General features: G+C 39.6%; 1 pseudogene across 1 annotated transcript; it reads right to left on the bottom strand.

Moving 5' to 3' along the window:
- Nucleotides 1-2,417: 2,417 nt before the first annotated feature.
- LOC111025677 (23 kDa jasmonate-induced protein-like) lies at nt 2,418-6,425 on the bottom strand (annotated as a pseudogene). The gene is made up of 3 exons (XR_015791521.1): nt 6,384-6,425; nt 5,760-6,226; nt 2,418-2,614 (listed from the first exon to the last, which is right to left on the bottom strand). The product of XR_015791521.1 is annotated as a 23 kDa jasmonate-induced protein-like (transcript).
- Nucleotides 6,426-25,488: the final 19,063 nt, after the last annotated feature.

Here is a 25,488-nt window from a genome sequence, read left to right as displayed (position 1 = left end):
TTCTTCCTAATCTTATTTAGTTTGAGCTTTTTTATTATCCCTGTCCTATTTAGTTGGGCCTTTTTTATTTTATTTTTTCCATTTTTTTCATACAATCTATTATAAATAGAGATAGATGGGTCATTTGATTGTGTGCACAAATAGAGAGTCGTAAGTAACTCTCCAAAGAAAGAGGGTCTGAGAGCTTAAAACTTGTGTATCCATTAGGGAGTTTGAAAGACTTTTAGAGTGATTTGTGAGCATTTTTTGTGTGACGATAAACTAGAGAAATCATTGTACAAGGCTTGTAAACTCTTGGGAGATTCTTCCTGAAATTTTAGTAGAATCTACAACAGTATTAGAGAATTGGACATAGCCCACATTTGGTGAACTAGTATAAATCCGGCGTTTAATTTTTTTCTCCCAATCTTCATTTTTCATTCTTGTTACTTAGAAGCTTTAGGTTAGTTTATCTATTCTTTTGAGTTGTATTTTCCAATTAGAAATTTGAATTCTACATTAATTGGAACCATAACTTGATTTGGGATTAGCTAACAAATATTGTCGCATTTGTGATAAAGATAATTATTAGTTAGCTGCATTATTTTTCACAACAGTCTCAAGGAGTACTCCAAGGAAGGGGCCATCAGCATATGAAGGTAGGAAGGCCGAACTCAATCATATATGGGGCGCCGATCTCCAATCCATCACTAGACATCCCAATCTATTCCACCATCTTTGAAGCAGCTGGTGATTTCGGGAAGGAATGTAGTGAATGCTAACGCAATCCCTGTGGAATCCCATGATTCGAGGAGGAATTGGCGAGGCGTTGATGACTTCCCAAACCATAGACACCTATAAATCAAGAGGGCAAAACCTATTCAAGGTATGTGTGAATCTCAACTACAAACATATACTGCAAATTTCTCCATATATTGACTTGAGCTTTGGAGTGCTCGCTATCTATCTCGCAGGTTTCGCTGTTCACAAAGAGATTCGTCTGATCGTTTGGCACCGTGCTTAAACAGGGACTTTTAATGATTCTGGTTTATTATTTTGTAACAAAAGTTTGTCAATTTCAAATCTAAAATTAGTTATATTTAGTTTTAGTTAGATTTACTTTGAACTTAAATTAGATACTGTACACATGTATATTCAAGAGACTTTTTACAAGATCAATTTTTTCTCTCCAATTTGTTTCTTCCATAATAAAGGACCCTCGCACTATACAATGTTATGAAGTTTGTTGGGTGAAACAAAAAGCAAAACTATAAGTACTTGTGTTCAATCTGGACAATATCATCGTACTATTGGAGAGATATTTAGGGTCTATTGTCCCTAAAAATTTGTATTAGAGTCGTACCTCTAACTTAGCCATGTGGGTAGACTCTTCGAGTTCTTAACAAAAGTGGCGAGTCTCAGAAAATGTAGTCATGGTGTAATTCGTGGTTGAGTTATTGGAAAATAGGTGTGCTCCGGTGAAGAGGAGTTAACTGGTTAAAGGTGATGTCCTTAAGAATAAAATACGAATGGATGACTATTTAAGGGGAGACCCAATTGTACTTGTTCGAAAGGAGGATTGATGGGAATGCAACCAAAGTTCCACATTGGTGTGATGTCCTTAAGAATAAAATACGAATGGATGACTATTTAAAGGGAGACCCAATTGTACTTGTTCAAAAGGAGGATTGTTGGGAATGCAACCAAAGTTCCACATTGGTCAGGTAATATGTAAGTGGGGACAACATCTATATTGGTATATGATGCCTTTTGGTTGAAACCAAAAAAGCCCTTATACACAAACTAAACAATATCATCGTACAATTTAAGTGACATGGGAGGTCTATTCTCCCTGATAGAGAAGAGTTTCTGTCATAGGAAACAGAGAATTAGGAAGTTGAGGAGATGAAATATTTGAAATGATAGAAAACCATGATCAAATGGCAACTTCCCACCTATAACTAACATTTCCTCACTAGAAGTGAAGTATCTTATTTTTAGGATTCGTGTCCTATAAAACTCAATACTTTGGTAAATATTATATAAGAATAGAAGATATTTTCTTCGCGTATAAAACGTTATTTTTCATTTAACATCATGGTAAAATTTGAGGTTATCAAAATGAAACCTTGAAACTGATTACATGTTTATATATGAGAAATTTCGTACTACCTTATAGATTTTAAAGTTGCTCTAAATTTCACATTAGCTAAATTAAAACACAATTTCTGCATTGCAAAAGTCACTTTCATAAAAATATGAAACTAAACTAGATAACATCTTAAACACAAACTTTTAAAGATGGAGGTACAAATATCAATAATTTTTAGTTTTTTTTATTTATTACAAATATTATTGCAACGTAGTTACATCTAGTAGTACATAAGTCATTGTTTAGAGCATTTTATTTAAAAGGTGCATCAACAAATTAGAGAGAGTTAGTCTCCAATGTTTTCGAAGGTGAATATTGCCTCAAATATGGGACAACGATCATTCCCAATTGAGACCTTTGATACACATTATCCATTCCAGCTGTCTGATCCATGGAGATGAGACTTGGACAATAAATCATGGATTTCATGCTAATGGTTATGGCTATCGTACTTCCCCTCTTCACCAAACTCGGTGTATACCCACAACGAAAACATTAAGTGCATTATTTTAAAAGATAAAATAAAATTTAAAGTATACTACTTACCTTTTATGTCTAATTTGTTTAAAATGGTGAATGATGTTGACGTGATATTTATTGTTATTATTTCTGTAAGTTTGAGTATAGCATATATTTGATTAATTTGGAGGATAGTCGGAAGGATTAGAAATCATGGACAAATATAAATAGGGCAACAATTAGAACAAAATAATTTCAAATTTTAGTTGAGCATTTATAATTTCAAACATGGGGCTTGTTTCATTGATGAGATAATGTCTTGGATGACTTATTTTGGAAACTTATTTTCAGTCCAATGTTTACAAATGTTACACATTTAGATTTCTGAATTTAAAACTTTTTTCAAATGTCAAATTTACCCTTATTTAGGCATTTATATTTATTATAATTAATCTTTTATTTAAATGCAAAAGATTACAATTCCAAATTTGATTTTGTAAACATTAAATTATTGTGGGACCTAAATCAATCATTCTCATAATTTCTCAATTTACTCCTTAACATATTCTACTAAGTAATATATATTCTACTAAAGAATGAAATTTATTATAAAATATTGAATTATTCTCATAATTCCTAAATTTACTCCTTAATATATTCTACTAAATAATGAAATTTATTACAAAATATTTTTTCATTTTATTACAATTTTTGGCCAAATTTCAATAATATAGCCATTATAACATACACACATATATGTGGAGATATAAACTATATCCGGCTACCTTTTCATTTATATGAAAATATAAACTATATACTTAAGGAACATAATCTTAACAATGGTGATATAAACTATATCTATTATAGCATACACTTAGATGGAGATATAACCTATATCTGAATATAAAGTATATACGACTATATCCCATTACAATTAATAAACAAAGTAAATAACCTACAAACCTTCCGGGACGACTAGACAATGGTCGGGATAAAGAGAAGGCTCAAATGGTCGACGGGCAGCTGGTGACAAAAAAGAACCTCGGGATAAACGAATGGAAACAATGGATAGGCGGCCGGAGACGAAGGAGAAGCTAGACAGACTATTCCGACAACGAAGAAGAATGGAGGTGGCGGCCGGAAACGAAGGAACGTAGACGGCGGTCGGAGATGAAGGAATGAACGGAAATAGAACAACAGAAGAAAAGTCGAAGGGAGGAGGTTTTCGAATTTTTTTCAATAATGGAGGATTTTAGGGATTTGGTATGTTTTACTTTAGGAAAGTCTAATTAGACAGAATTTAAGGGATTTAAAATGTAACCTCCAACTAATCAATTTTGGATTTTAAAAATTAATTAATATTGAGGTGAGATAGTAAATTAAGTGATGGGTACAATCTTAAATGGAACTTTGGAATTATTTATGACAAAAGTGTAAATTTTATATCATTCAATTCTTTTATGTAATTACAGTGTCTAAATAGCCTATTAATGTACTAATCCCTTCATTGATTTGTTTACTCTTTCCTCGAGCTGTGAGCGTGTGTTTTGCTTGGGTTGTACTTTTGTTTAGATTCATTCTTGATCTTGGTGTGTGGGATTGGTCTTGTAGGGTGTGATTTGATCTCAAATTGTGAGATCTTTTTTTCGCTTTTAAATATATTCACCTTTGCCAAGAAAAATAATCTGGCCTAACTAGCTAATTTCAAAATTATTTGTTATAATATAAGAGTCCTAATGCCAATCTTATATAGTTACATATGCTAATTCATTTCAAACGTGTCCAATTCATTGTCAAATCAATGAAATATATTTTACTTTAATTATAAAATATATCTTTCAATCATTAAGTAACTCTAAAATATTTGTATGAAAGATTGGTACATATGTATTTAAAACTTTAGTTTAAAAAGAAAATTGATAGGAGGAAGAAAACATAAAATAAGTGCCGAGACGATAGAAAAAAGGTAAAAAACTGAGGGGTTTTGTATAGTTGTAGAAGTTAAAAAGGTTGTAGCACTATTAGAATTTCAAAACCGTAAGAAATTTTATTACTAATTATATTTAAAGGTCAAGTCATAAATCTTTAATTATGTTTGAGAAATAAGTTAACAAAATTTTGGTTAAAAAATACATTTGTTCTCTGTACTTTCATTAAAGTAATGATTTAGGTCATGTTTACTTACCAAGAATCGGAATGAAAATAAATCAGAATGAAATCAATCGGAATGAGAATGTTATTTCTTCGATGTTGTGTTATTACCATAAATTTTTTGGAATAAGAATCAGAATTTCTTTGATCTTAATTTTTACTAAAACTGTTTGGAATCAGAATCAAAATCAGATATATAACAATTACTAGTATACCCCTTTCTTTCTTGTAGCTTATTATAAATACATTGTTGTGCTAATCTTTTTTAATTACAATAATAATAAATTTTAATTTATTTTATTACTATATATGATTGATAATAAATATTTTTTATTATAATAATTTATTTAAGATTAATAATAATGGATAAATTAAAATAAAATTATATCACTTAAAATATTTTTTATTTCTTAAAAAAAATACTTTTTTACAACTATCATTTAATATAAAATATTATTAAATATTATTATTATAATATTTAACAACAATAAATTCTATTTTTAAAAAATCTATTGATATTAATTAATAATAACAAAGAAAAAAAATTAAAAATTAAGTATAAATTTATAATATTTTATAATAAAATCATAACGTATAAATTTTTATTAGAAGAATAAATATTAATATTAGAAATGAAAAAGAAATAATTTATAAATAATTAATTAAAAAAGTTATGGATCTCATCAATAAAGAGAAAGAAAAGGTAAAAGTAGTAAAGTAACTATAATAAATGTGTAGGGCCTATGGAATAAGGAAGGACAACATGGAATAAGGAATGAGAATAGGATTGATAAGGTTGTAAGAGATTAATAGAATTGCCCATTTTAGGGGATAAGATGATCAAATTTGAGGTGGGTCCTACAATTTGATTTCATTTCTACAACTTGGTAAACACCATGAAAAGAAATGGAAGATTCTCATTGATCCTTTAAGTAAACATCACCTTAGTCCTTGAATTTTTTATTGTAACGATTTAGTCCTTATACTTTCATAGGGTTTGAACGAAGGTGACTAATCTTATTTTTCGTGTCATATCGAAAGTATGGAGTGGACCAAGATGTCATCCAATCACAGTGTGCACCGTCATTATTTAGGCCACGATATACAATAGCTGCGATAGAACCTGTGACAAGTTCATGTGTTTTGACGTGAAGAAAAGCACCTCATTGACCGCTTGCAATCTCAATTGGGCAACGACCAGGACCAAGATGTCTACACCAATTATTGTGGCAAACAAATGTTATAGTATCACCTACGGCATTGTAAATTAAACATAGCGTACGGATATTATAGTCCTCTTGTAATTTCAACATCTCTCCATATTGTCGAGCATTGTTATCTTTATCTTGATCATTCTTCATATTAAATGCCATATGTGCTCGATCCCAACGTGTCATAGTCTTCCCTTCATACTCAAGCATGGCTTCCAAAGTTGAGTTTGTAATTGGATTGCCAAAACACATTGCCATTCATCTTCAAACCTCTCTGAAAAGGAAAAACCATCAATAAATAATTTTAGAAAGTATAAATTATATATAAAAAATGAAAAGACAATATAAAAGGCATGAGAAATGGAAAGGTTATCCAAATAAAATTTAAGTCAAATAGAAATTAAAAAGAAAGTAAAGGATCTAGGACTTACTCTCTCTGCAAACTAGTATTGCAAACTCTTCGTGTCTCTCCTGTTTTTCCTTGAGTTTCCACCTCTTTATAATGTCTAAAAACATTTTTTTTATTTGATAAGAAAATGATAATCGTCATAGCGATAGGATCAATAAAATAAATCATAAAATAGATAATAAATAAGTAAAGCATTAAACAAATGGTAGCATTATTGCAAACACAAATAAAGGAAAAATTGACTTTTGTAATTTTAAATACTTTTTTTAAATAAAAGTTGTAATATTAAATACTTAACATATAATATAATAAATAAATAAAGGATAACCAGCCGGCAACATCAATTTGCCTCACTGCCACCAACATGATAACAAATAATAATAGAAAAAAATAAAATAAAATTACCCCACATCTTATTAGTAATTTAGTAGGCTTGATAGAGTCTTTTGAGCCTAATAATATTAAGAGATAATATCTTGAAAGCACTATTTTTAATTTTTAATTTCATTAATGTCTCTAGTTTTCTAAATTTATACTTTTAGTTTTTAATTTCATTAATGTCTTTAGTTTCTAAATTAATTTTTTCATGTAGGATTTTATTCTAATACCGTTTCTACCTATTTATTGTTTTTTTTTATTTTATTATAATTTTAAAATTTAAAAGATTTGAATTCTTAATTTGTTATTATATTGATTTAATTATTGTGGACTCCGTTCAATTATTCAACGTAAATTCCTCAAATCTCTTCCTCAAAAAAGATTTTATTCTCTCACCAATTAAGAACTTCCAAATTTGTGTGCTTCCTTCTCCAACCTTGATTTTTTTCTCTAGTGTCTTCTTTTTTTTCATGCATACCTTCATCAACGTCGACAGCATTGAAGTGCATACCGTCTGTGTACTTCTTCAGAGCTTCCATCAACGATCGATTTTTTCCTTCTTCTTTCCATCAAGATCTTCTTCTTTCCGTCACCGAATAGACTTTCTGTCAACCTCGTTCCACGTTTTCGATGCCGTGTAGCGTGCTTCCGTCAACGAGGTATTTATTCCTTCAATTTCCGTCGCCGAATAAACTTTTCGTCGACGTCTTTAAACGTTTCTGATGCCGTTCAGCGCGTTCCTCGTCTCTTGTCCCCTTCTGTTTTTACCATTGATACTTATTAGTCTTCCGTTAAGATTGGTATATATGGGGATATATTTTATGTATGTGTATAGAAAATGGAAGTTCTAAATGTCTCACACTCTTAGTATTCCTGATTATATTCGTATATATAGGTATATATTGTATATGTGAATATATCTTATATGTGTATACATATATCTTATAGTTCTGTAGAAATGGTCCTCCATACCATTTGTAATTATTAGTCTTCCGTATTGGTATATATGGGGATATATTTTATTTATGTGTATAGAAAATTGAAGTTCTAAATGTCTCATATTCTTAGTATTCCCGATTATATTCGTATATATAGGTATGCACACCTTGGTGAAGTCATCACCTTGGTGAGCTAGATCTAGGTTACCCACACCTATACGAAGTCGATTTTGTGGTAATGAGTCATTTGAACCCTCATATAATTAATTTCGAAGGCTGAAACGTATATGTAACTTGCTGTTTTTCTTGTTTTAGTGCCTAGGTGTGAGATCGACGCAAAACTTAAGGGTGCGGTTGTGTGTAAGTAGACAAGGGGCGTGTGCGTGCGTTAAGGTGTGCTAGTTGGTCTCTAATGTGCTGTTTCGTGATGTTTACTAGTGATTTTTATACGCTATTGTGCTAGGTAACTCCCGTTTGTGTTAATCTGTATACTTAGTGTAGTGTTAAATATTCGTCGGTGATAATGGTGGAATTTTGCCTTGCTAAACTGCTGAAAATTGTTGTGGGATGATGTATGTTTACAAAGGATGCACGTTAGAATAGAATTATTGTGATTATGCTTTCTTATGATGTGGGCGTGCTTGTATAGTTTATATAAATGTTCATTTATGACGTGAACGTGCTGATTGAGCATATATAGACGTTTCTTTATGTTGCGAGCGTGCTGGTCTGAGTCATATTATTTTCTTATGGCATGTGGGTGTAAAAGAAGCACATTTTCGGACCCTGTTCGCAGGCTAGGGGTTGATGTGGAGTTGGTTATGATAAGGAACGTTGGATTCTTGGGGAAAGTGAATGGGTGAGTGCTAGGGCCTCGGGTACAAATGGTCGGGGGCTGATACGTCACTAATTGAGTATCGAGGCCTCGGGTAAAAATGGTCGAGGGTCGATGCGAGGAGTCTTTTGGAAGGAAAACTATTGGGGCCTTGGGTAAAAATGGTCAAGGTCCGATAGATGGTGAAGTCATCGGGGCCTTGGGTAAAAATAGTCGAGGGCCGATGCAGTAGTGTCGGGGCTCTGGGTATAAATGGTCAGGGGCCGACTCTACTCGAAAGAGTTAGCTGTGGAAGGCTGGGATAGCTGTGATAAGCGTAGAGGTACTTGAGATGTTAGGGAGACTCGAGGGTGGTAACTAAATTGTTCATGGTTGTGGTTGTCGCCGAATCTTATAGAGTGTGTCTATGTTTGATTGCATAATGTGAGGAAGAGCATGACTGTGAATGTTACATGATTGTTTGTTGAGCATGATGTTTGTGTGTTGTTGGTGAGGGCTACTTACGGAGTATATTTTATATACTCACCTCCCCTCAACAATTATTGTTTCAGGTGAAGGTTTCGTTGGCGACCGTGGTGATGAGACGGAGGAGATATGATGATAAGAATCATGGTGTTCCTCACGTCGCCACTGCACCTATTACACGAGCCAAGGCTAAGAAGCTTCAACAAGCATTCCTTATTCACGTACAAAATTGGATAGGCTCAGTTCAACCTTTATTTCAGATGCTGCAAAATAATCCAAGAGAGGACGATGTTGTGAAGGTCAACGTTTGCAAGATTGACGTTGTGACAACATTTTAAAGATTCAATTATTGTTTCTAAGTCATCAAATTTTGCTTGTAACTTTTGAGTTTTTGGTCTTCCAAATTATGGTTTCAACTTTAAAGTTCAATTCTGAGAGGTTATTAAGTAGACCAATTGTGGTCATTACTACTTATGGGTTTTATTTTGGGAAGTGAAGGGTTGGGGGTTTCAATCATATAATGGCTATAAAAAGCCTCATCCAAGCTATGTAAAAGGCAGATTTTAGCTGAATGAAATTTGATCTCTCAAGAGACATTTTCTTTAGAAATCTCATTGCCATTTCTAAGGTTTCTTGCAATTCTTGTGATAGATTGCATTTTGAGCCATTCAATCCAGCCTTGATCAAGTTTGATTGTGGAATGACTCATTCTAGAACAAGATCTCAATTCTTGCTTCTAGATCTTTGATCATAGAGGTAATCAATTTCTAGCCTTTCTCTTGGTTGATTCTAACTTGTTTAAGGAGGTGTTAATTTCTTTGATTCAAGGGTTCTTGCTCAACAAAAGCTTGGATCATTGGGCTGAGAATTAGGATTGCCTTATCATTTGGTATCAGAGCATAGGTTGCATCTTTGTTGTCTACTCTAGAATTGATTCTATCTTTCATTTCAATTGTTCAGTGTTGATTTCTTGAAAAAAAAAATCCAGAAGTTGTTCAAGTAGTGTTCTTGAGTTGTTCATTCATATTTCTCTTTAATCCGTTTCAAATTGCATGAAACTTTGTTGTTCATTGATAGTTATAATCAAATGTTGTTGTGACTGTCCAAATTCGTAACTGCAGCATTTAATGATTGTAATGCCTATTGAAACTCCTTGATAACGTTCGAATTTAATTGTTTCTTCTGAAGTGAAACGTTAGATCTGAATGTTACCTTTCAAAGTTAAGAAGACCATTTAGTCAAAATCATAAAGTAATATATTCGTTTTTGGAATTCCGTCTCTGTGTGCAATTTTAACGGAAAAATCCTGCTTTGCTTCTATACTTTATTCTTTTCAGAATTGAAGGAATTTGTCATTCAAATTTATTCTCTTTGCTTCATAAAGACTAATTCCATCATATTTAGGGCTGTCTCTTTATTTGTGTGGCACATATCTCTGAATTTCGTAGAAGGCATCCTATCGTTGTTTTCTTTGTTCTAGTTGAGATTTCATAATTATCTTGTCTTGGCTGTTTTGTAATGTTCACTATTACAAGAATTGCTTGGACCACAAGTTAGCCTACCCAATATCAACATTTAGTCACTTTCCCAAATAGCCTACCTTTGTGTGTGATAGACACGAGTGTTCCGAGTGAAAATCAGTGAGTTGAATGTGTGAGGTCCTAAACATATTTAACTACTGTTTGTAACGTCATGAATCCAGATGGGGGAAATGGAGCGGATATTAGTGAAGCTAGGTGGAGAGAAGCACAAACCGGGGCCATTACTCGTTTAAACCAAGTAATTAGTACCTTGGCAGACCGGATGGAGCGAATTGAAGTAGCTTTAGGAAATCATCAAGGAAAGGAAGTTAATGAAGGAGTTGAAAATGAAGAAGAAGATTACAATGTAACCCTTTTAGCCGGGCACAATCCGAGGGGAGTAAGAGGTGCATGCGGGAGAGAGGAAGGGGAAGAAGAGTGGGAAGAGAAATGTTACCACTAAGAAGGGTTGATAGGGAGTACCAATATGAAAGGGAAGAGAGAGGGGCCGGGGGAGTGAAGCTTAAAATTCCATCCTTTCATGGGAGATCAGATCCGGAGGAGTATTTGCAATATGAAAGCAAAATCGAGCATGTATTTGATTGCAACAATTTTAGTGAGGAAAGAAAGTTGAAACTTGCAGTGGCTGAATTTTGTGATTATGCCAATATTTGGTGGACATCTTTGAAATCAGAATGGAGGAGAAACTATGAAGAACCAATTGAAACTTGGGAGGAATAAAAGGCCTTAATGAGGAAGAGGTACATTCCTAAGCATTATTCTCGAGAACTCAAGCAAAAACTCTATGCGTTGCAACAAGGATCCAAAAGTGTGGAAGACTATTACAAAGAAATGGAGGCCCTTATGAATAGAGCTGGAATTGATGAAGATGCGGAGGATACAATGGCTAGGTTCCTTGGCGGGTTGAATCGACCATTGGCTCATCAAGTGGATAGACAAACTTATTTTGATATGAAAGAGTTGTTACACCTTGCTGTCAAAATTGAAGGCCAATTAGCATGGGAGAAGGAGAATTCCAAGAGGTATACTTCTTCTAAGTCAACTTCTTTTTCTACTAATACTTGGAAAAAGAATGCAGATTTCAAACCTAGAGGAAAGTATGAGCTTGATAAAAAGGACAAGCCTGAGAGCTCCAAGGGCAAGGAAAAAGTGGAGGGATCTAAAGAGGTTCGAGAGAGAAACAAGGACATCAAATGTTGGAAATGTCAAGGGATTGGTCATATTAGCCGTGATTATCCAAACAAGAGAGTCATGATCATTAAGAATGGAGAAGTTGTTACGGATGGTGAAGAAAGTGACCAAGATGAGCTAATTGAAGAAAAGCTTCAGGAGGATGAGGAGGAATTGGAAGATTCGGGAGTCATTTGGCACTTGTTACAAGGAGACTTCTTAACACTCAAGTTAAGGGGGATGATGTTAATGACCAAAGAGACAACCTATTCCACACACGGTGTTTAGTTAATGGGACTCCTTGTAGTCTTGTTATCGACAGTGGAAGTTTCACCAATGTAGTAAGTACATTCTTGATCAAAAGGCTGCAAATTCCAACTCAACACCATCCTAAACCTTACAAGCTTCAGTGGCTCAGCGATAGTGGAACAATGAAGGTTGTTTCTCAAGCTTTAATTTCTTTTACCTTAGGAAAGTATACAGATGAGATTTTATGTGATGTATTACCTATGCATGCCTGTGACATCTTGCTTGGCCGACCTTGGCAATTTGATAGGAAGGTCATCTATGATGGTTATTTGAATAGGTACTCTTTTACAAAAGATGGTAAAAAAACAACTCTTGTACCTTTGCGTTCGGAAGATGTATTTGCTGATCAATTAAAGTTGGAGAAGAAAAGAAAAGAGTTTGAAGAAAAAGAATTGAAAGAAAAGAATGAGATGGGTGAAAAAATAGAGGAAAATGAGAGAGAAAGAAAAAGTGGAGAAAAGAGCGAAAAAAGAGATGAAATTGATAGAAAAGAAAAGAAAGTCAGTTGTTTGGCTAGAGTGGGAGAGGTGAGAAGAGCAATGTTTTCCCAAAAGCCCATATTTGTACTTACTTACAAAGAAGGGTATTTGGCTTCTAACGATAACCTTTTGCCTTTGCCGAGTTTGTTTCAACCTCTTTTGCAGGAATTTGAGGACGTGTTCCAAGAAGATATACCTAAAGGGTTACCTCCAATTAGAGGTATTGAACATCAAATAGACTTCATACCGGGGGCTACCATTCCAAATAGGTCAGCTTATAGAGCAAATCCAACTGAGACAAAGGAAATTCAAAGGCAAGTGGAGGAGCTCATGGAGAAAGGCTATGTTCGCGAAAGTTTGAGTCCATGTTCTGTACCGGTCATATTGGTGCCAAAGAAGGATGGAACTTGGCGCATGTGTGTGGACTGGAGAGCCATCAATAAAATCACTGTAAAGTATCGTCATCCTATTCCTAGGCTAGATGATATGCTTGATGAATTGCATGGTTCTTGTCTATCTACAAAGATTGGATATCATCAAATTAGGATGCATGTAGGAGATGAATGGAAAACAGCTTTCAAAACTAAATTTGGATTGTACGAATGGCTTGTTATGCCTTTTGGGTTAACTAATGCTCCTAGTACATTTATGCGCTTAATGAATCATGTTTTGAGAGAATACTTGGGGAAGTCTGTTGTTGTGTATTTTGATGATATTTTGATTTATTCAAAGAATTTGCTTGAGCATGTAGAGCATGTTAGATCCGTTTTGATTACACTTAGAAAAGAGAGGCTTTATGCTAATTTTAATAAGTGTTGCTTTTGCATGGAAAAGGTTAACTTTCTTGGCTTCATAGTTGGTAAAAATGGAGTTGAAGTTGATGAAAAGAAAGTTAAGACAATTAGGGATTGGCCAACACCAAAAAAAGCCAGTGAGGTTCGGAGTTTTCATGGTCTAGCTAGCTTCTATAGAAGGTTTATAAAGGACTTTAGTACCATAGCTGCACCATTGAATGACTTAGTGAAAAAGAATGTTGTTTTTGAATGGGGGGAAATGCAAGAGAGAGCTTTCAATGAACTTAGGGGAAAATTAACCAATGCACCATTACTTGTCTTGCCTAACTTTGATAAAACTTTTGAAATCGAGTGTGATGCAAGTGGTTTGGGCATAGGTGCTGTTTTGATGCAAGATGGAAAGCCCTTAATGTATTTTAGTGAAAACTAAATGGGGCTTCGTTGAACTATCCTACCTATGATAAAGAATTGTTTGCTTTAGTTCGTACATTGCAGGTATGGCAACACTACCTGTGGCCGAGAGAATTTGTGATCCACACCGATCATGAAAGCTTGAAGCATCTTAAAGGTCAAAGCAAGCTAAATCGTAGGCATGCAAAGTGGGTAGAGTTTATTGAAACATTCCCCTATGTTATCAAATATAAGCAAGGTAAGGACAATGTGGTTGCTGATGCATTATCAAGAAGGTACAATCTCTTTACTTCTCTTAGTGCAAAAATTCTTGGATTTGAGCATATAAAGGAGTTATATAGAGATGACCATGACTTTGGAACTATTTATGCATCTTGTCTTGGTGGGAAAGCTGTGGATGATTATTATGTGTTTCATGACCTTTTGTTTAAAAAAAGTAAGCTTTGTGTTCCTAAATGTTCTATAAGAGATTTGCTTGTGAAAGAAGCCCATGGGGGTGGATTGATGGTGTTTGGGGAAAGAATACCCTGGACACGTGGAGAACCCCTATTGGTTCTCCAAGATGACTTATGAGTCATGCTCAGCTCGGACTGCCGAGATCACCACCGTTAGCGTTGATGGATGCTAAGTATGAGGGCCGAGGTGAACCTAGCCAAGGTCCGACCTACCGGGAAGCTCGATAGGGGCCGATGTGAGCTGCTGTCAGCGGCGTGATTATCGGGTGTAACCAACGGTCCCGAGATTATCGGGTGTAACAGACGGTCCCGAGATTACCGGGTGTAACCGTCGCGAGATTAGCGGGACTACCACCCATAAGTAGAGGACCTCACTCCACGATCAGGTACGATGATTTCTGACCTCGAACTAAACTAAGAGTCCGACCTGTACTGACTTGATCGTCGGAGTGCTCACCTTTTTGTGCAGGTCCGCCCCAGGTATTCAGATCGGTCCGGGGGCCGAGTTCGAGCTGCAATCGGAAATACACTGTTGTGCATATCCTTGCATAAACATTTGGCGCCATCTGTGGGGATCGACAATCTAAGTCATCCCAATCCTTTTAAACCAATACGCAAGCGAAAATGGTTCAACCAGCAAACTCGACCAATACGGCAGATCAGAGGACTCTAGCCGCCAGCGATGCCCACCAGAGGGAGGTCGGAGCAGCAGTGGTAGAGGGGCAAGGCCACGGCGGCCCGGCAACAGAACCCCTCCGCAGGTCGGCACGAATCACCGCGCCTGTTCTACCGCCTGCGCACCCGAGGACATCCAAGGCCACCCGTGGCCGAGGTGGGACCTCTAAGAAGGGCGCTCGGGGTCCAGCCTCGGCTCCAGCGAGTGAGGACTTTGATGCACTCCAGAGAGAAATGGAGGCAATGCGCACACAAATGCGGTCCATGGAGGAAATGTATAACGAAATGATACTAGCCGCAGGCGCAGGGTCCCGATCTGAAAATCGAGTGACGCGCGTTGACATACGGGAGCAAAGGGGTTCCCACCTCGGCCCAGCCGAGGAGGAACACCCTGAAGACAACGAGAGCGAGGGGCACACTCACCAGAGAGGAGACCTTCGTGAGCACCTCAACAGAAAGAGAGGCTCATCCCTCCGAAAAAGACAGTCACCATCCTGCTCACACCGGAGCTCCAACCAGCAGGCTGAATCCTCCCGCAACCCAGTAACTCCTGCAGGAATGATTACCAGAGAGGAGTTCGACCAGCTGAGGGGCCAGCTCGACGCTCAGGTGGAGGCCTTAAAGGCTAAATGTGAGCAGAAAGAAGGTCCACTGAACGATGGCGACTTGGGAGAATCGCCCTTCACCTCGGACGTTTTGGAAGCACCGATCCCTCCGAAGTTCAAAGCTCCTACTGTGAAACCTTATGATGGGTCGAAAGACCCCAAGGATTATGTTGAGGTCTTTGAAGGCCTCATGGACTTCCAAGCGGCATCAGACGCAATCAAATGCCGCGCCTTTCAGATCGCGCTTACTGGCAGCGCGCGATTGTGGTATCGGAGACTGCCAGCCAGGTCGATCTCGACCTACTCTCAGCTGAGAAGGGAGTTCCTCGCCCAGTTCTCTTCTCGGCATTATGACAAAAAGACAGCGACCCACCTCGCCACCATCAGACAGAAGGAGGGTGAGACCCTGCGAGAATATGTCACCAGATTTCAGGAGGAGCAGTTGAAGGTCGCACACTGCTCCGACGACTCGGCCATGTGCTATTTTCTCACCGGTCTAGCCGACGAGGCCCTCACGGTGAAACTCGAAGAGGAGGCCCTGGCCACCTTCGCCGAGGTGCTTTAGAAAGCGAAAAAAGTCATCGATGGACAGGAGCTCCTTCGAACCAAAACCGGCCGACCAGAACGAAAGATCGGTCGAGACAGAAGTGGAAAAGATATAGAAAAGACAGATCCCAAGTCCAAGGACAAGGGATCCTTTTCCAGCGGCCGAGCTGAGTATCGGAGGGCGGAGAACGGACCTACCAGGAGCCGACCTTACGAACGCTTCACCCCGACCACGATTCCAATTTCCGAGATCCTAACGAACATCGAGGAGTCTGGAATGGAAAAACTACTCAAACGTCCTGAGAAGCTTTGGGGAGCCCCGAAGAGACGCAACAAGGACAAATATTGCCGCTTCCATCGGGAGCACGGCCATAACACGTCGGACTGCTGGGAGTTGAAGCGCCAAATTGGAGATCTAATTCAGGATGGCTACTTCAAGAAATTTGTGGGAAAATCTAGGACCAGCTCGGCAGAAAAAAAGGAAGAGCGGAAGCGTTCGAGGACGCCGCCCCGGCGCACTGACCGACCTGCGGTCATCAATACCATTTTCGGAGGGCCAAGCGGGGGTCAGTCAGGACATAAAAGAAAGGAGTTAGCTCGTGCAGCCAGGCGCGAGGTGTGTATCATCAGGGAGCAGAGGCCGACCTGTTCAATCACCTTCGACGGTGCAGACTTGGAGGAGGTTCACCTGCCCCACAATGATGCAATTGTGATCGCTCCCTTGATTGATCATGTGGTGGTCAGGAGGGTGCTGGTAGACGGAGGCGCATCTACTAACATCCTATCCTTACCGACCTACCTCGCCCTGGGATGGACGAGGTCGCAATTGAAGAAAAGCCCGACACCGCTGGTTGGGTTCTCCGGAGAATCAGTCGTCCCAGAGGGTTGCATCGACTTGCCGGTCACGCTTGGGCAGGACCAAACTCGGGTCACCCAAATGGCCGAGTTCGTGGTGATTGACGGTAGATCGGCCTATAACGCCATCTTCGGAAGGCCCATCATCCATTCATTTCGGGCCATTCCCTCGACACTTCATCAAGTTTTGAAGTATTCCACCCCCAATGGCGTGGGCACGGTCCGAGGAGAACAGGCCGCTTCAAGGGAGTGCTATGCCTCCGCACTGAAAGGCACATCGGTCTGCGCCCTTGAAACTCTCACCAGTAGGGATGGGACGCTCGAGTTCGAGGCCGACCTGCCGAGGAAGGAGCTTGCCGCACCCACTGAGGAGCTCGAGCTTGTTCCTCTGCTTATTCCCGAGAAGCAAGTAAGCATAGGAACCAAGCTGGGGGCCACCGACAGAGAGGAGCTAATCCACTTCCTCAGGTCCAACTCGGATGTCTTTGCGTGGTCCCATGAGGACATGCCTGGCATTGACCCGAAAATTATGACGCATCGCCTCAGCATAGATCCGTCATTCCGACCTGTAAAGCAAAAAAGAAGACCTATAAACAAGGAGCGGAGTGATGTAATTGTTGAGGAAGTTAGCAAACTTTTGAAAGCTAAGTACATAAGAGAAATTTCGTATCCCGAGTGGCTCTCCAATGTTGTATTAGTTAAAAAATCTAACGGAAAGTGGAGAATGTGCGTAGATTTTACGAACTTAAATAAGGCATGCCCGAAAGATTGCTTCCCACTGCCGAGGATTGATCAGCTCGTGGACGCCACAGCCGGGCACGAACTACTCACCTTCATGGACGCCTACTCTGGGTACAACCAAATCAAGATGCATGTCCCAGATCAAGGTCATACCGCATTCATAACAGACCAAGGTCTGTACTGTTACAATGTCATGCCCTTCGGTTTAAAGAACGCAGGAGCGACCTACCAGAGAATGGTGAACAAAATGTTCGCCAAGCAGATCGACCGGAATATGGAAGTGTATGTGGACGACATGCTTGTCAAGAGCAAGCAGTCTAAGTCGCATCTCTCCGATCTGACCGAAGCCTTCGAGGTTCTGAGGACATATCAAATGAAGTTCAACCCAGCTAAATGTGCCTTTGGAGTCTCTTCGAGAAAATTCCTTGGCTTCATGGTGAACAATCGGGGAATCGAGGCCAACCCCGAAAAGATTAAAGCCGTGCTCGAGATGGAGGCACCTAAGACGCTGAAACAGGTTCAGTGCCTCAATGGCAGGATTGCGGCCCTGAACCGGTTTGTTTCAAGATCGACAGATAAGTGCCTTCCTTTCTTCAAAGTCCTACGGAGGAAAGGGCCGTTTGAATGGACAGCGGAGTGCGAGCAAGCATTTCAACAGTTGAAAAGCTACCTCGGTTCGGCACCTTTGCTCGCCAAGCCCATGCCGGGGGACAAGCTCCAGTTGTACTTGGCAGTGTCTGACAGCGCCGTCAGCTCGACCCTAATCAGGCAAGAGGAAGCGCGGCAAAACCCGGTCTACTACACAAACAAGGCTATGACCGAAGCCGAGACCAGATACCCTCAAAAGGAAAAGTTGGCTTTTGCTCTAGTCACCTCGGCCCGACGGCTTAGACCATACTTCCAAGCCCAGACTGTGGTGGTGCTCACAAACCTGCCCCTAAAAAACATCTTCCATAAGCCAGAAGCTTCTGGACGCCTGATGAAGTGGGCAATGGAGCTAAGTGAGTACGACATCCAGTTCGAACCCAGAACTGCGTTGAAAGGACAAGCAGTGGCAGATTTCATAGCCGAGCTCACACCAGCTTTCGAGCTGAGCGAGTCCGACCTACCGTGGACAGTCTATGTCGACGGATCCTCCAATGAGAAGGGGTGCGGGGCCGGGGTCCTCTTGCTCGGACCAGGAGGCGAGCGATTTGAGTATGCCTTGCGGTTCGGCTTCCGGACTTCTAACAACGAGGCTGAGTATGAAGCATTTATTGCCGGCCTGCGGATCGCTAGAGCATTGGGGGCCTCTTGTGTTAAGGTCTTCAGCGACTCCCAGCTGGTTGTGAGCCAGATCAAGGAAGAGTACCAAGCCAAAGACTCTCGAATGGAGAGGTATTTGGGCAAGGTCAGATCGTACCTCGCCCAGTTTCGAACTTACGAAGTACGCCGGGTTCCCTGAGCAGAAAATTCTAATGCTGACGCCTTAGCCAAGTTAGCATCGGCGTACGAGACCGACCTGGCCGGGTCGGTCCCCGTCGAGATCTTAGATAATCCCTCGATCTCAGAGCCAGATCTGATGGAGATCGGCGCTCCAGAGTCCTCATGGATGGACCCGATTGCGGACTTCATTAGAGGCAACTCACCACAAGACCCCAAGGAGTGCAGAAAGTTGGCAAGGCGAGCAGCTCGGTTCGTGGTCCGAGGTGGAGTGTTGTACCGACGCGGCTTTTCCCTGCCTTTATTGAGATGTCTAACCCCTGAAGAGGGCCTGTACGTCCTCAGAGAAATCCACGAAGGAGTGTGCGGCAATCACTCAGGCGCCCGGTCGCTGTCAGCCAAAGTGATCCGACAAGGATACTATTGGTCGACCCTCAGCCAGGACGCCAAGAAATTCGTTTGAACTTGCGACAATTGCCAACGCTACGGAACCATAATCCACCAACCTCCCGAGCTGCTCACCCCCATCTCGGCCCCGTGGCCATTCGCGCAGTGGGGGGTAGATATCATTGGTCCTTTCCCTTTGGGCAAGGGCCAGACCAAGTTCGCTGTGGTTGCTGTGGATTACTTCACAAAGTGGGCCGAGGCCGAGGCGCTCTCCCACATAACGGAATCCAGAGTCACGTCCTTTGTATGGACAAATATCATATGTGGCTTTGGTATACCGCAGGCCATTGTGACGGACAATGGGAGGCAGTTTGACAACGCCAAGTTCAAAGACTTTTGCAGCAAGCTTGGCATAAGTCGCCTTAGCTCGTCCCCCGCACATCCGCAAGCAAATGGGCAGGTGGAGGCAGTCAACAAGATCATCAAGCGAGGTATCAAACTTAGACTGGACTCCAAGAAAGGCAGGTGGGCCGAGGAGCTACCAGAGGTTCTATGGTCGTACCGGACCACCCAAAGGGAATCGACGGGTGACACCCCGTTCTCCCTGGCCTTTGGCTCCGAAGCTGTAGTCCCGGTTGAGATCGGCATGCCATCTGACAGAGTCGAGCATTACGAGCCTACGGCAAATGCGGAAGAGCTGCTCCTCAACCTCGACTTGTTGGAAGAAAGAAGAGCAATGGCCCAGCTACGCCTGGCGGAATATCAGGGCAGAATGGCCAGACATTACAACGCCCGCGTTCGACCTCGGACCTTTCAGGTCGAGCATCTGGTCTTAAGGAAGGTCCAAACTCATGTGGGTACCCTTGATCCGACCTGGGAGGGCCCGTTTGAGGTCAAGGGCATAATCCGACCTGGGACGTACGTATTGGCCGATCTGAAAGGAGACGTCCTCGCGCACCCGTGGAACGCGGAGCACCTGAAGCGTTATTATCCTTGAAATGCCAAAAGGGTATTCAATGGATCTGTAAAGACTGTTTCACAAGAATTATGATCGGAATAAATGAGATGATTTAATTTCATGGTTCCGAGCTCGACCAGAAATTAAATGGGGGCCACGGACTCCCACGCGATCACATTCCAACAGTCGGTTAAAATTCAACCCTCCAAAACCTAAGGGTACGAGGTGCGATGCCAAAACCACTAACGAACTTAAAATTCAAACCTTCAAGGTAAAGGGGCGATGTGAAAAGTTCAAAATGATCAAGCCTCCGAACTTGAGGGTACGAGGTGCGATATGAAGAACAGCTACGGACTTAGGATTTTAGCCTTTTAACGTTTTTAGGTTGAGGGTGCGATGTTAAAAAATCCAGAGTTGGTGCAATGCATTGAACACTTTCAAATTCAAGCTTGCAATTATTTTAATTGAAGGCGCGACCTCAAAGGTAAGAGGTGCGAGGTGGCATTGGCCGCAGTTCAAAGAAAAAGCAAAGAAAGAAAAGATGTTGCCAACACCAAGGTAAAAACAAATGAAAGCTTCTTCATTAAATGGAGAGCAGGGCCAAGGCTCATAGACCTTGTAGCTCTGCCCTGACACTTACAAGCAAAAAAAAGGGGAGAAGAGAAGAAAGACAGAGAAAGGCCTCATGAGGGATAATCGCCTAAGAGCCTGCCTGAGGAGCGCCCTCCTGAGTGGTGTGACTGGGATGTTATGCTGAACGCACGCACTAAGCGTGGTAACAATTATATAGATGCAAGCGCACACCTGTCAGAGTAATATAAAATGGATGGAGTATCCAAGTATCGATCCTCAAGGACTTCTAAACAATTTCCAAACTCTGAAGTTTTAAAGAATAGTGAATGTTGAAATGAGTGATTCTTGTAAATGGGAAGTGGTCACAAATAATGGGTTTGGATTTGGGATTTGGACTTATAATAATAAAACCTAGCCCGAATTACTTCAAGTTAGCCAACAAAGAATCAAGGACATGCTAAGGATAATATGCATTTTACTTTAGAAACTAACGACTACGCTTTTCACTTTACTTATGTCTAAGCAAGTTCAAAGTCCTAAGACATTCCCTAATATGTCTATTATGAGATATATCTTAGTTTTAGGATGGAAATAGTCGCAACCTCGGGTTAAGGTCCTATGTCTAGGCTACTTAAGCGGAACCCTTATGTCTAAGGCGCTCCTCTCCTCGGTTTAATCACTCAACAATGCAAATAAGCAACCTTTTCAGTATTGACTTGTTAAGACTTACAGTGGCCTTCTCTAAATCCTAACTTTTTGGGAAAACATGTTGAGCAATGAATGGAAAGTAAAAACACTACTTCTTAGCAACCCTTTTTAGACATAAAAGGCTAACTATCCATAACCGGGCTAGAGACGGGAATTTAGAAAGACATATTGAAGAAAATACAGCAAGTAAAATGGTTGAATGTGGAATGCATGTGTGAAAAAACAAAAGTTAACTAATGGAGAGTTTTTATCGGGATTGAGAACTTCGCCCTTCTCTTTCAAGCAAGGGAGAGTGTCACGTGCTCTTTCCTCCAAAAACACAACTCTCTTGACTAAAAATAAAGTAAAGGCAAAGGGAAGATAAGCAAAGTGCTGGATTTTTATATATTTGAATAAGTAGAAAATAACTAAGTACAAATGGAAACAAAACAAAGCTCAATAAAGGAATGTAAAGTACTCGGGATTTAAAAACCAAAAGCAACTAATGAAAGCAACTCAAAAGTACTTAGAAAGCAACAAAGAAACACTAAAAATGATCAAGAGAAGGAAGCAAGGCTTGATGATTTTGGTGGAGAAGTTGCTGGAATTTATAGCTGTGCAGAATTGGTTAGGTAGGTCCTAAAACGATGGTGAATCACCCATTTCCAACTCTTTTGACTGACCAAATCGTGCTCAAACTGATAGTGGAACACTTCTTCTACACGTATGCATCGGTTGGAACCACCAAAACGCATTGGAAGACGCGTTTCATTAAGGGCAAAGTTGGAAGAAAAACTGTTTTCTACAGGCTTCCCAGGCGCCTGGCGCCTCCTGAGGTGTTTTTTCGTCTTTTCGCTTCTTTTGATTAATTTGCACTCCCAAATGGTCCTAAAATGTCATAAATACAACATAAGCCATCCACAAACCATAATATATGAATTTTGCATGAATTGGAACTCAAACGATCGAGAAAAATCCGAAACAAAGCTGAAACATAGTAAAAACAGCATCTAAAACCTTCTTTTTACGCATGTAAACAAGCGTAATCACACCCCCAAACTTAACTTTTTGCTTGTCCTCAAGCAAAACTTAGCAACTTTAATCAGCTTTCTAACACATGGACAAGGAAAAGCAAAAGCAACCGAGATGTTCAATCATAAATTGTCTCAGGGAAAAGATGTCAAAGCCTACCATTCTATTGCCTTTGTAAACTTAGTCACTATAAACCAAGTTTGAAATGATAAAAACTTTTACTTTCAAAATCTTTTTTTCTCTTTCAAAAACAGAAAACGTTTTCAAATACCCCTAAGGAATCTGCACACTCCCTTCTTACACTAAGACTTTTACATCTGAAAGACCGGCTACTAGCCCCTGAGGTTTCCACACACTAACATCGGTTTCAACCACAGCTACTCGTAGAAAGACTTTGAAACTAACAGCTAGGTCATAAAACGACGACAATGAGAAACACGAAGTCACTTATCACCATCCTTACTGCTATTTTCAAAGTCAACACCCAACCTAAAACTAAATGGGTGTCTACAGTAGGACTCGGAAATCATAACTACATCTCTCATTGTTTTTACCACTCTTTTCTTTCTAACACAAGTCTTTTCCCCACTCTTATTTTCTCTCAACAAGACTCTTTTTACTCTTTTGCAACTTTTGTCTTCTCTTATTTTTTCTTTTCTTTTTTTTTTCCTTTTTCTTTCTCGGTTTTTAAGCTAAGTGCTTTTCAACACTTTCTTTCTTTCCAACTGACTCTTTTTCAAAAGAAAATAGCATGATTTTTCAAATATAAATAACACCTTATCTTTCTGAAACAACGACTGACACAACGACTGTCCCCCCCAAACTTAAGAGAGACAGTGTCCTCACTGGGAAAAGACTTTTGCATCAGATGACAAAAAAGCTTAACAGTAAAAAGGACAAGGACTTCCTATATAGGGGCAAAGAAAAAGCTTAAAGTTTGTAAAGATCAAAAAGACATAAAAGAAAATGAGTTTATCACATAAACAAAGGAAATAGCTCCAAGCTTAGTCAGGCATAGAACAGAAAACTCAACAATCTCTTATAATCATCATCGACATGAAATCACATGCACAGCACAGATGCTTCAAAATAAGCATGTGAAAAGCTAAACTAAGGTTAAGCGAAGGCATACTTTAAGTGATCAGAAGATAAATGATACTAATTTATTCATGCTTCAACTGAGCTCGAAACATAATCAATACAACAAAAAAAAAACATGCGTAGTAATGCTAGAATATGCAAACTACGTCATTAACCAAAAGAAGAAAACACAAAAAATAGCAAAGAAGGAACCTCCCCTTCATGAAGTCGGAGGTTGTGGACTAGGATCAGTGTCAGTGCTGGGAGATGGATGACTAAGGATAGCAGCTAGCGCTGGAGGCCATGAAGGTAAAACCGCAAATTCCAATGAAGTCCGTAAGTTGTAGATATGTTGCACGACTTCTCGAACCTGAGAGTTTTCGAAATGCTGGAAAAACAGGGCAGGCGCCAGGCGCCTGCGTGATTTATTTTCGCAAAGGGCAGGCGCCAGGCGCCTGCGTAAAAATTTTTCAATGTTTTTTTTTTTCTTTTTTTTTTTTCATTCTTTCTTTTTTTTTGTTTTTCAACGTTTTCCAAAAACATTAATAAGCAAAACTTTTTATGATTAGACAAAAAGAATGTAAGATACAAAAATTTCCTTCCTTTACTTTTGTTCTTTCCAAACAGATAAGAAGGAAAAACATTTTTCGCAAACATTTATTGACCTGAAAGTTGAATAGAGGTTTTTCCTCTATCCACTGGTTCTCCAAAATACGGCTTAAGTCTCTGCCCATTTACTTTAAAAACATTTCCCTTAGAGTCAACTAGATCCACTGCCCCATATGGGTAGACTTTAAAAATTTGAAAGGGACCAGACCATCTAGACTTAAGTTTTCCAGGGAAAAGTTTCAACCTAGAGTTGAATAACAGAACCAGATCACCTTCTTGAAGATTGTTCGGCCGAAGACGCCTATCATGCCACTGTTTAGTTTTTTCCTTAAACAACTTAGCATTCTCATAAGAAAAGTGCCTGTGTTCTTCTAATTCCAACAATTGTAACTTCCTCGCTTCACCTGCAGCCAACAAATCAAAATTTAATTTCTTAGTAGCCCAAAATGCTTTATATTCTAGCTCAAGAGGCAAATGACATGCTTTTCCAAAAACTAGCCTATAGGGGGACATGCCGAGGGGAGTCTTAAATGCTGTCCTATATGCCCAAAGTGAATTATCAAGCTTAAAAGACCAATCCCTACGGTTAAGATTTACAGTTTTTTCTAAAATGTTTTTTATCTCCCTATTAGATATTTCGGCTAACCCATTCGACTGAGGATGATATGCTGTTGCAACCCTATGACGCACATTGTATTTAGTCAGCAACTTTTGCATAGACCTATTCACAAAATGAGCCCCCCCATCGCTTATCAGACAACGCGGGGTTCCATAACGCGTAAAAATGTGCTTTTGCAGAAAACGAATGACAACTTTGGAATCATTGGTAGCAGTTGCAATGGCTTCTATCCATTTCGAAACATAATCTACTGCTAACAAGATATAAAGCTTACCATTAGAAGATGGAAATGGACCCATAAAATCTATACCCCACACATCAAATATTTCAATCTCCAGGATCGGGGTTTGAGGCATTTCGTGGCGTTTAGATATATTACCTGTCCGTTGGCATTTGTCACAAACCTGGGCAAACTTATGTGCATCTTTGAACAGAGTGGGCCAAAAGAACCCACTTTGCAAAACTTTGGCTGCGGTTTTGTGTCCTGCAAAATGTCCTCCATATGGAGACATATGACAAGCGTCTAATATCGCCTCGTGCTCTTCTTCTGCGACACACCTGCG

Source organism: Momordica charantia (genome assembly GCF_013281855.1).
Source record: "Momordica charantia cultivar OHB3-1 chromosome 6 unlocalized genomic scaffold, Mcharantia_2.0 BLBB01000006.1, whole genome shotgun sequence".
Lineage (NCBI taxonomy): Eukaryota > Viridiplantae > Streptophyta > Magnoliopsida > Cucurbitales > Cucurbitaceae > Momordica > Momordica charantia.
The sequence above is the reverse complement of the archived record's forward strand: the minus strand, read 5'-3'. Positions and strand labels throughout refer to the sequence as shown.